Source organism: Botryllus schlosseri, chromosome 10, assembly GCF_051294905.1.
Source record: "Botryllus schlosseri isolate E-star chromosome 10, Bs_hap1, whole genome shotgun sequence".
Taxonomy (NCBI): domain Eukaryota; kingdom Metazoa; phylum Chordata; class Ascidiacea; order Stolidobranchia; family Styelidae; genus Botryllus; species Botryllus schlosseri.
This window is the reverse complement of record NC_137245.1, coordinates 5510392-5522944: the sequence shown is the minus strand read 5'-3', so window position 1 is coordinate 5522944 and position 12553 is coordinate 5510392.

Below are 12553 nucleotides of genomic sequence, written 5' to 3'. Positions count from 1 at the left end.
CGCAATCGTTGCATAGCCCCTACAACAGTGGTTCTCAACCTTTTTGCCTTCGCGGACCCCCAAGAAGTTTTAATTCAGATTTAGATCAATTATCGCGCTATCGTCATCTGTCTTGTGCAAATGATAACTGTAGGCTTAGTGATAAACAGCAACAAGATGACTTTTCTTGAAATAAGATCATACTATTCATTTAGAAATTGGGTTGAATTGTATTATTTCAAAGCGAATTCTGCAACTGCATTTCTTGAAAACCGTGGCCGTGTCTTGAAAATCCGCGCTTTTGATTTTATATGATCGAGTGCCGAATATCCATTTCCACAAATAATGGTGGTGGCGAATGTAATAATAACGCGTAACGCATCCGACGGCACATTTGGGCATGATCGCAACAAATATGGCACCGAAATTGATAAACATTTAATAAATGTCTAGCTTATGGCCATTTTTATCTAGCAGCTTATCTTGAAGTTTTCACGGTTACGTAGCCTATATCACACAAGAAAATGGATTTTCTGGAAAATGGTCATTTTGATATAACCATGATTGATCTTGAACTTTTTTCCCCACAATCCCCAACAAAACAGTTCTAAATAGCCAAAAAGCAAAATGTATGTATCAGTAGGCTATATTGGCAATTTAGCAATTAAATTGAGTCTACACAATACGATATTGCATCTCAGACGGCCATTCTGTTGACGTGAGCTCTGGAGTTTTACTAGTAATGAAGCGAAACTGCGTCGTTATTTTTCGAATTAAAATACTAAATAAAATACAAATTAGGTTATCAAGTAACTTTGAGGCTTCGCGGACCCCCGGTTGAGAATCACTGCCCTACAATATGTCTTCGAAGATAAGTTCGAAGACGCAATTAAATGTAATCGTGAGTAATTGTGATTACTTTTTCAATGTATTCGTATAATCGTAATCCCGTGATTCAGAAGTAATCGTAATTGCAATCGATTACATTCATGAAGTAATCATCCATGTCTGTCTACAGCAGGGGTGTCAAACTCAAGTTGCGTCGCGGGCCGGATTCAAGCCTTCAAATCGCTCGCGGGCCGGACCATGCAAATTGTTCCAAACTGTTAACCCAGAATCTATCCGTGTTGTCCACTTGAATACTCAATTATCCAGCCGACCGATCATAGGGTCCTATTCTATAAACATCTTTATTCGCTAACAAAGGAATTCGTGTAATGCCGATGATTGGTAGGCTGAAGACAGCTATATAAACCGCTAAAACAGGGACTTTAACGACAATATACTTTGGCATTTTGCTATTATTGCTGTTTCAGTCATAATCTGGTAATATTCTGGTGTATGCGTTGTGAGGAATACCAGAGAGTTACATGTAAACGCCGACGTTGAAGTTTTGTTCATTGTTATTGTATCGCGAGTCGGGTTTTTCTAGAAGTCGAAGAGCTGTTAAGTCATAAGCGAAAGTGAAGTGCGACCACATATATATTTAATATATTTTTGTGTGAAAATTAAGTCCTCCAAGTGGCCTGCATATACCGGTTTCCAACTGGCGTTTTCACTTCTGTAAATAACTACTTTTTGATCCAATTCTCCACAAAACTATGAGCTCAATATGACTTTTTCCTCCTAGGACTTGGGAATTGTTGCTGATGGTGATCACAGTGAAACTACAACGCCAATCGGAATTGGATTTCAATAGCAGTGACTTGTTGCTGATGGTGATTACGGTGAGGCCACAACATGTGGTCTAATGAGGGGCCGGATAAAATCGTCTGGCGGGCCAGATGCGGCGCTCGGACCATATGTTTGACACCCCTGGTCTACAGTCACCATAATTTGACGTAGTAAATCATTCATTATCATTGGGTTATTAGCAATTTTTATCAGTTCAATACACCACAAAATACGATACAATGAAAAGACAGGAAGATGTCGAAGCGACTTGGAGTAGTCTATGGAATCAGACACCCACCTTGGCCTAGGCCAGGGGCGGGCAACATACGGCCCGCGGGCGGGATCCGGCCCGCCAAGTGATTTTGTCCGGCCCGCGGACAGTTTTCCGTCTTATATGATAATGTGGCCCACGGCTACAGTCTGCCGAGATTCCCCGCTACTTGCTCACTACGTCAAATTTTAGTGACTGCATGTTATTATGCGCACTGCGCAGCTTGCGAGAGTGGAGCTTACGCGCAAGTTCGTCGAAGCGGGAAGACTTGCATTATCGGCATTTACGATGTACTCAACCCTAATATCGTTTGTGGTAGTCATGGTGTTTGTCGACTAATATGGTCATTTACACCAGGCCGATACTTCCTATTTTTGATTCCGTAGCCGCCGACTTGTAGCACAGCACATTTCTAGGCTTTTAGAAGACACCGCTTATGCCAGGGGTCGCCAACTCAAAACGGGTCGCGGGCAACTTTTCAAGTGTCGTAGAAATCGCGGTCCGCATGAATTCAATATCGAGATAAAATAGGCCACACACACTCTAAAAAATCTGGTAGATTTACTGGGAAATCTCTGTAAATTTTGCAACGAATTACCGGTAGCTGCCGATAACTGTGCATAGCTTGTAATTTAACATTTTGATATGTAATATTACCTCAATGTAGCTCTAAAGTCAAGTTACCAGAATCCCCGCCGGTAGCAGACTTCTTGAACACCTGATCAGCAAGCTGCTGCTGCCGTGATCATTGAAGCATAGCCGATTAGCCAATCAAGAGCCGTGGTTATTTGATTACTAGTCTTCTCGCCGTTCTATGGTCACTGGCACGCCCATTCTTGAGCAGTTACTTTCAAACGCTTTGACCGGAATCTTAACGGCTTTCCTGTAAGCTTCTTTCAGGCTAATTGTTGTTTTTTCATCAATAATCTATAGAACAGTGGTTCTCAACCTTTTTTGGCTTCGCGGACCCCTTTTGACCGTCACGGACCCGCGCGGACCCCCTAAAGTTTTAGCTCAATTTTAGCTCCATTATGGTGCAACCTTCATCTGTCTTGTGCAAATATGAACTGTAGGCTTGTGATAAACAGCAAAATAGTGATTTTTCTTGAAGATAACATCATACTATTTATGTAGAAATTAGTGGACTTTTATTATTTCAAAGCTAATTTTGCTGCTGTACTTCTTGAAGTACGTGGTCGTGTCTTGAAAATCCGCGTCTTCGTTTTGATATGAACGAGGAGTGCCGAAAACCATTTCCGCAAAGATAGATGGAAGCTAATGCAATATTTACGTATAACGCTTCCGACGATACTTTTGGTGTGATCGCAACATTTATGGCACCAAAATGAAGAAACACATATTTAATGAACATATCACGTCCAGCATCTAGCGCAGGGACGGGCAACATACGGACCGCGGGCCGGAATCGGCCCGTGACGGCATTTTGATCGACCCGCAGAGAGATTCTACCGTCAAAGTGAAATCCTAATCTAAAAGTATAGACAAATATTATGCTCCAGAGCATGGATCCAAGTTTTCCAACCAGAGACTGTCATGAAACGACTTGTTCTGTTCAGGTTAAATATATATTTACGAGCAAACATTTTCGACCATGAACAATTGAACATTAACAAGACAAGGCTGCATACCAATATAACTCGTGATATGAATTTCAGGTTTGGAGCGTAATGCTTTGATAGCAACGAAACACTCCTTGTACATCAAAAAATCAGCCTTGTCGATAGGGCATCCGCAATAAGAATGCGCCACATGTGATAGCCGAGCTTTAAGAGCAGGTATATCATTGTCCGATTAATGACGAGTGTCAGCCGAAAATATTCGGGTTCATTTCAATAGGAATATACTATTCAATTTTATATTAAAGCTCTGTACCTCCAAGAAGCTGTTCCCTGCATTGAGACAAATTATGGAAATACTTCTGATTTTTTTTATTTCAAACGACTGTTCACTAACTTGATGAGACTGACAACTTCAAATCGAGAAGGATTCGTAGACATTACGAAGTCACCCTGATTGACGCTACTATCTCCATATTTTTTTTTTCCACAAACCCCTACAAAACGTCTCTAAAGAGCAATATGTTTGTATGAGCAGGTTATTGGAAAATTGGCAATGAAAATGAGTTTCCACACTACCATAGTCCATGTCAGACGATTAATACGATGATATGAGTCATGAGGTTTTAGCAGTTGTGGTGTGAAACTGCCTCATGCTTTTTCAAATTGAAAAATAAAATAAAAATCAGGTTATCAACCATTTTAAAAATTTAGAGGTCTCGCGGACCCCCTGAAATTGCTTCGCGGACCCCTAGGGGTCCGCGGACCCCCGGTTGAGAACCACTGCTATAGAATGAGACACAATCACGGAGACTTTTTGAGATTTTCCAAATTTTGGACAACCCTACTGGACATGCTCGTCGACTGTCGGATGGCCGGCGGGATACTGTTCCATACATCAGGTCCGGCATATTTGATAGAGCGATGATCTTTTCGGTCGATCATATAATATTTGGACGACGTGGACGCGCGTGTGTTATAGTTTTGCGCTTTTGATTCCGACGTAAAGAAGTCATTGAAATATTCGGGGCAACGGCCGCACTGGAACTGATACATAGACTTGGCGATTTCTAGTTTCCGCATATCTTCTATGTATATATATATATATATATCTTCTATCTTCTATAAATAAGCAAGTAGTGAGGGGTTGAGGCTGACTGTGGCCGCGGGCTACATTATCATGTTGTTGTTGATGTTGTTTGTGGTGTTCATGCGATTTGCGGACTACTAGGGTCATTTACTTCAGACATTTTTTCTTCATATTTATTCCTTAGCACGGCTATGATTAATATGTTTCCGTTGCTCAAATTCCGAACACTCTGTATAGCGCAGGGGTGTGCAATTGTTTTTCTCCGCGGGCCAAATGAGAAGTAGAAAATATGTTGATGGGTCGAGTGAAAATATTCAGCTATATTCTGCAGCGCCTTTCAATTTTATTTCTAAATTACATTGTTACTAAATGATGCTCAGTAAATGTGAAACTGAAGGGCAACGAGAAACTGACGGTTAATTAAATATTATATGTTTGCCGTTATGATTCGAAACAATGTTAAACATGATACATTCCCATCTCCCTTTAAACCCGTATCCACGTTCTACTATTAGGACACTAAAACAGTGGTTCTCAAACTTTATTAGGCACGCCCCCTATTATGGTAGTGAAACGTTTCGCGCCCCCTTATTATGATATCACAAAATATTGAAAGGAGCAACCAGAATGCTAGCGATCACAACGGATAGTTTGATGGCATGGAAGGTGATGATATTTTCAATTCTTGCTCGTGGACGTAGTCTGTTCCATTTAAAGGTTCTCGAATCGACAATAATAAAACTCAAGCAACCGATTCTTTGTCGACAAAATGACCGACTCTATTCTCTCCGTGTATTTCATTAGTGTTGCGTCTCTGGCTATATATCAGGGGTGGGCAAACTACGGCCCGCAACAACGTTCTGTGCGGCCCGCGAGAGTCTAAAAAACTTAATAAAAATATTGATAAAATGCGTACTATAATCGAATTAATGCAGGGATTTGATCAAACTATTTCTTGGTATATTTCACCATGATAATTCTAAGGCAGTGGTTCTCAAACTGGAGGGGTGCGCCCTCCTTGTGGGCGTAAAAGCATCTGAAAGGGGGTTCGAAGTTGTGCTGATTTTTTTTCGCGCTCCGCTCGACTTACATCCAATTCATAATTTTATTGCTCTGTTTCTAGTCTGGATTTCATATTTAAAAATCTTCCATCCACAGTCGTAGCCTTCCTATCCGTTAGGTTTGCTAGCATCCTGGTAGCGTTTTGTGATAGGATATGCCACGAAATTCTTCACCGTCATAAAGGGGGAGGGGTGTGTTATAAACAGTTTGAGAACCACTGTTCTAATGTAAATACTTCCTATGTTGATTTTAGGTTTAATTACCGGCGTGGAAGGTCGATCTCATGGCCCACGCAGTTTGAAAGGTTTCAACTGCTAAACATCACAGAAATCCTAAATGAGATTGCATGACATAATTCGGATCACGAGTGTGAATTCAGATTGGCCACTCCTATTTTAATTATTTCAGTCATGTGCTTATAAAAAACGATTCGTCTTTGTCTTGGATAGATTCGTTCTATGTATGCGTAGAATTAGGGTATTTATATTTTATGTACACATATAGTAAAAGCGTGTTTGGAAGTAACATGATTATGATGCTGCAGCATTGTGTGTCTTGGAATTGAACCAAAAGTGGATTTAGTAAACAGATCGTTGCTCACAGATTTAAATTTCAATGATTTTCTAAGAATTGGGACACCCGACTTTCATCTCTATAGTTTTGACAAATTGGTTATTGAGGTCAACCAGCCTATAAAATCTCGCCCCGGATTCTGACGCGTGTACGATATCATCAAAGTTATGTTTGTTTTGTTTTACATATGCATATATATTATCTCCATGTCCTCACTATATAATCAAATACCAATATTGCGTTTTGGTTTATAATCTCAATTTTATATTGTGCGGCCCGCGAATGGATTCAGATGTTGAATGCGGCCCGCGAGCTCAAAAGTTTGCCCACCCCTGCTATATATTATAGCTTACTTGTATTGCACTAATTGCATTTTTGCTTAACGCTCTTGTTTTGTGAAATCTCTCGTTGTTGTTCTTATACCATTCTTACATCACACTACCTATTTCATCTTTACATTTCGAATTGCAATCTCCGTATTAGGGATGGTGTGAACCTCTAAAAGGTTCAGGTTCGTGTGAACGCGAACCTTTTTGAAAGGTTCTGTGTGAACGCGAACGTGATCCTCATGACGTCACGGGACGTCATATTGCTAATTCCAACCTATCCTTCAATGAAATGATAGCCTATATTAATGTACACGATACCTATACGACGATTCAGGCAGCATTACGTCACAATGCTGAAATACATATTGACGTTTTAAACGTCGCCAAATGTATCAACTGGGGCAATCAAATGATATAATAATCTCATAAAATCAATATCTTCCGTCGCTTTGCCAACAATTTTGACGAGGACTTACCAGGGAATATAAGGGAAGGAAGGGACGTAGTTTATTTTTGTCTTTGATGTTCTTGTGGCATATACACCGACTCATGATATACATACACACGATTTGCGTATATGCATACCATGATGTGCATATGCCGTCGGGCAAGGAAGATGCAGATTATAGCCTTGTAGCAGTGTTGGGATTACTCGAGTCATGACTTGACTCAAGTCAGACTCAAGTCACCTTTTTCGTATGACAGATCGGAAAATGTATTCGGCGTCTGAGTATTGCTACATTGATATTGAGCAGAGTGTGAAACGGGTTTCTAAACTTGCTCTCGATAATACCCCGTTAACAAGTTATCCAGCAGTAGCCAACGCCTCAATCGCACCGATTTGGTTTTAATGATCCAGCAAACATATGAAGTAAAGATTGACCCCATACGCCTGCTAGATTGATTAGTGGAATCATGGCCATGGTGGAATACGCATCATTCGCTGACTAGGCCTACGTAGCTTATTTCGATCGTGATGTTTTGTGATTGTGGGTCAAGCTCGCAGCAGAGAGTCAATAAAGTTGGATATTTCGAGCAAACTTTTGCAACAAAGCAAGTAAAACTTTTGAGATTGTCAAGGTACATGCTCGTTTATTGTTGATTTTTTATGCCTATAGCGCCATGCATATAGAGCGGCCTGCAGTTGAAATGCAATAAATTTGAACCAACGATGTTGTAATGAAGTGAAAATTGTAGTATATGAAAAAGGTTCACAGTGCAGAACCTACCAAGGTTCTGTTGTGAACGCGAACCTCTAAATTTCCGAGGTTCACACACAGAGCGTGAACGTGAACGTTCACACCATCACTACTCCGTATTATACTGACGGCCACTACCGATGAGGGTCAGTTGAAAAGCTTATTTGCTAATATGAATGTGTTGGTCGTTGTGAAAGCAATAACTATGAGCTGGGGGGTGGGTAAATCGCGACTTGCGCGAAGAAAAAAATAATAATTTAACTAGGTTTCGTGCCCCCTGCAGATGCTTTCACACTCCCCGGTTCGAGAACCACTGAACTGAAATATATTTGGATAGTAGGCCTACAAAGCTTATTGTCTTGGTCGCTGCATTTCGAGAAGTGTGCACTTTGCAGCCTAAATAGCCATGATGTTGAGCGAAGCTTGCAGTTTTTCGGAAATTCGCCTTCCCTGGGCCGAGTGTCTGCTTTCGTGTTTTTGTCATAAAACCTATTTTAATTAAAATCCTTAATCTCGGCAACATGCTCGGCACAAGCTAAAAGGTTTACCTCTAACTCCAGTATACAAATATTTAGTGCTCTAAACCTTCTTCGAATTTCAGCCTGCGGCTTCCTTTTTTGACATGCCCGTTCAGCCTTTCAAGGTCAGGGATTTGGGATTTGGAACTGTATCACGTAACCATTTGAAACACATACCGTATTATGCCTAATGTGACAATGGCAACAAAGAAGGTTTGAACTAAACTATATCGAAAGAGTGATTTCTTGTGACAATAACTGCTACACATACTTTTCTACATTGACTTTATTTTGAATCTGGATAACGCATGCGAAGTACCTAGGCAGCGTAATCGTGGCGTAATAATTACCAGGCTTCTAAGTAAACGAATTTCCCGTCCAGTTGACACAGCCTATGGTTTTGGTCCATGCATCCACATTCAAAAAGCAGGTTTTATGTTTTTAATTCCATGCATCCTCTCGGGGGCCGCACAGAAAAGCTCCGCATGCCGCATTTGACCCGCGGGCCGCACTTTGTCCAGGTGTAACCGCTCAGCTCCGGAGCCATAATGACTCCGGACTATCTGGTTGCAAGACCAGTCATGCATAAGGTAGCATGCGGGATTGGGAAAAGAGGAAGTGATTAGAGTTAGTCTTTGGTATGTAGTTGGATTAGGGTTTCGTATGGAGTTGGTCTTGGAGTATCTTTGTGTGGAGTTGTTACTGTGTTAAGTCTTGGATTGGATTGGAAGTATTGGTGTGTTAATTGTGTCTGCCTTCGTTGTAATATATCCGTCGAATCTGCAATGTGTCTCTGGATCCAGTCGAACCTGAAGTAATATAGCCGCATTCAGTTAGATAGCGAGGACTACGACCGAACGGCTACAAATGGCGAGCACGCACCCTGATGCTGGATCCGGTATAGAGATGCCGCTTGCTGTAGGAGACGGATGCGGTGGACTTGGAACAATACATTTATTGAAGAGGAAAGAAGAAGTTGCACTTGCACGTTTTTTTTTAACAAGTTAGCAAAAGGAACACTTGGGAAGGAAGCGCGACAAATTGTGAAGTTATTGGACACTCGTGCTGTTGGGAAAATGGATAATGTGGCACGTGGTGGCTTGGAACATGGGTCGGTATGCTCGTCTGCATGTGAGAGTAAAGTGGATTTGGTTTCTGAAGAGATTTTTACTGCACCTGTTGATGATGATAATGGCTCTGAGATGGTAGTCATGGTACCATTGAAGTCGTGTGACAAGATGAATGATGATGTTCATGGGGAAGAAAGAATCGTGATGGATGACTCTTTGATGGAAGGACATTTGGCTGCGGATTGTGGAGATGATAGTGCTCCGGTGGTTTCATCTATTGAAAACAAGAACTCGCTATGGGACTTGGTTGGTAGAGAAGTAAATGTATCGGATATACTTGGAACTTTGAAGCCGTTGGTGAACTGTAAGCTGGTCATTGAGTGTATCACTGAGAATATAAAAGAGCCGTCGCACCGTAAAGCTTTTACTTCGAGAGATATTTGAGCGATATGATGGGTCATTGGGATTCGACACCGGACTTGGACTACGCCCCTGATGTTGACATATTAGAACTGTGGCTTGATTTGATTATGAACTGCTATTGTTGATGGGTATTGACACCTCGTGTTTTTGTTTGTTGTTGGCTCGGTTTTTGGCGCACGGTGTTATGTTGTGGAGAACTGTCTGTGGCAAATGGTTGCTTTTTCGTAATTTTTGTGTCTGTTATTTTGTATTGTTGACAGTCTAGAGAGCTTTTGGAGATATTGTGGTGGCCTTCTTTGTGTTGTTGGTGGATCTCACTAATGTCTTGTATTTACTATTGACGATTGTACGACGTTGTAACTGGTTTTGCATGATCATATTTCTTCTTTGTACATATTCTTGCCATTTATACTTATTTTTTATTTCTTTTTGTGCTCCCTCTTGTCACTTGTGAGTGATCTTTGCTACTAGATCACTCAACTTGGGAACGGGGATGTGTAACCGCTCGGCTCCGGAGCCATAATGACTCCAGACTATCTGGTTGCAAGACCAGTCATGCATAAGGTAGCAAGCGGGATTGGGAAAAGAGGAAGTGATTAGAGTTAGTCTTTGGTATGTAGTTGGATTAGGATTTCGTATGGAGTTGGTCTTGGAGTATCTTTGTGTGGAGTTGTTACTGTGTTAAGTCTTGGGTTGGATTGGAAGTATTGATGTGTTAATTGTGTCTGCCTTCGTTGTAATATATCCGTCGAATCTGCAATGTGTGTCTGGATCCAGTCGAACCTGAAGTAATATAGCCGCATTCAGTTAGATAGCGAGGACTACGACCGAACGGCTACACAGGTCTGCTTTAGCGGTACCATAATCCTATAGTATACGAATGAGGAAAATGCAATAATAGTTGCTTCATTCGAAAAGTTATCAAAATCCACGCCTTTGGACACATCTGGCTGATGCCTACTTGCCATCATTCGTGTTTATTCCAGTGTTGGGATCAAGTCACTACCTTCGAGTCACGAGTCAATTCGAGTCATTGCACATTTTGACTCGAGTCAAGTCAAGTCAATCGATTTTCAAAGGTGACTCGAGTCAAGTCAAGTCACTCGATTTTTGGAGGTGACTCGAGTCAAGTCGAGTCAAGTCAAGTCAAGTCACGAGTCAAGTCACAATTCAAGTCAAGTTGCCTTTTCGGAGTATGAGGCATGATTACATCATTGAATTTTGCTAGATGTCTGAAATACATATTGAGTGGTCATTGATTCTGAACCGATGAACGGATATAGACTTGAATATACACGCAAAAAGGGGCTGCATCGCTCACATATTCGTAGAACTGTTAAACTACGTAAGTAATTGCATAGCCTCAGTTTATAGTTACCACCAAAAATAGAGAATAGAGAAACGAATGGATAAGATGCAATACAAAATGATATGATACAATTCGAGCCTACGCCAATGGTTGAGGACTATATAAACTATATTCGGATTCGATTTAAATAAAACAAGAAGGTTTCGTTAAGGTTAGAACAGAGAACAGAAATAGACATTTTGCTATTAAATTTCTTCACTACTAGTTTACGACAACGTAAGCTATAAGCTTCGATCACTTCGTTTGCGGTCAATTTATTTGTGCGAGAACAATGGAGGCGTTTCGCGAACAATCCGAACATATGGAAGATACAGTGATATGTATCGTCACCGATTACTTGATGACTTGAAATTGACTCGTGAATTTTGCTCCGAGTCACGAGTCAATTCACATTTCTGATACGTCGAGTCAAGTCAAGTCAAGTCATTTTACCAAAGTGACTCGAGTCAAGTCAAGTCATACAAAAAAGGGGACTCGAGTCTGACTCGAGTCAAGTCATGACTCGAGTCATCCCAACACTGGTTTATTCCAGCTTGGAACACTGCAAATACATACCAGCTCTACGTTATTACCATTCGTCAAAGCCATCTATCCCAATTAAATGTGATTTTGCTAAAAAAAACTTTATTGTTAAACCATTCAACCCCTTGTTGTTTTTTGACATCATGCTGTTCATGTCAAAGGTCATGTAAGTGTCTATTATCCTTTTATCAACATTGTTGCATATGATGTCAGATGTCGACTCATTGCTTTCAACACCAGCCTTATGGGACGACAGTAGTACAAGTTGGCTAATCGATCAGATATTCCGCGTGTCGCGATTGGTAATAGATCACGGCAACACTCTATCATTCGAACGAATCAAATGCTCATGTAATTGTTTGTATTAGCTTACTCACCGTAAACACTATTAAATAGGATCTCGTACACATTGTATTTAGAACTTCAATTCCTCCTACCTTTACGTTTACACGTATATCAATGCAGAATGGGCTGTGGTGCGCATGTGAAGTTGCGCAACGCAATCATTCCAGCGAAGATCGAACCCCAAGCTCGTAGTTAATCGAGGGATATCAGATCAAACTTGCTGATCCCTTTTCATGTGTCGAGCACAATTGAGAACAATGTGAAAACTGGCTATGATTTCGCCGCATAAGGTGCTCGCTTGTACTGTAACCAATCTTATGTGGAAATTGTATATTGAATTTCTTGCTGATCATACAGTCATTACAATGTATATCTACCTCATGGATTTTCAGTGCAAGTCTGGGAATTAGTCGCCGTGATACGTCCCAAAATATCATCAATGTACAATACAGCAGTGTCACATTTGTGCTATATCTGAATTACCTATACCTTGAAGAATCTTTGAACCGAAGAGTTACTTCCCAGCCATGCATTTATTGGTGACTGCCAATA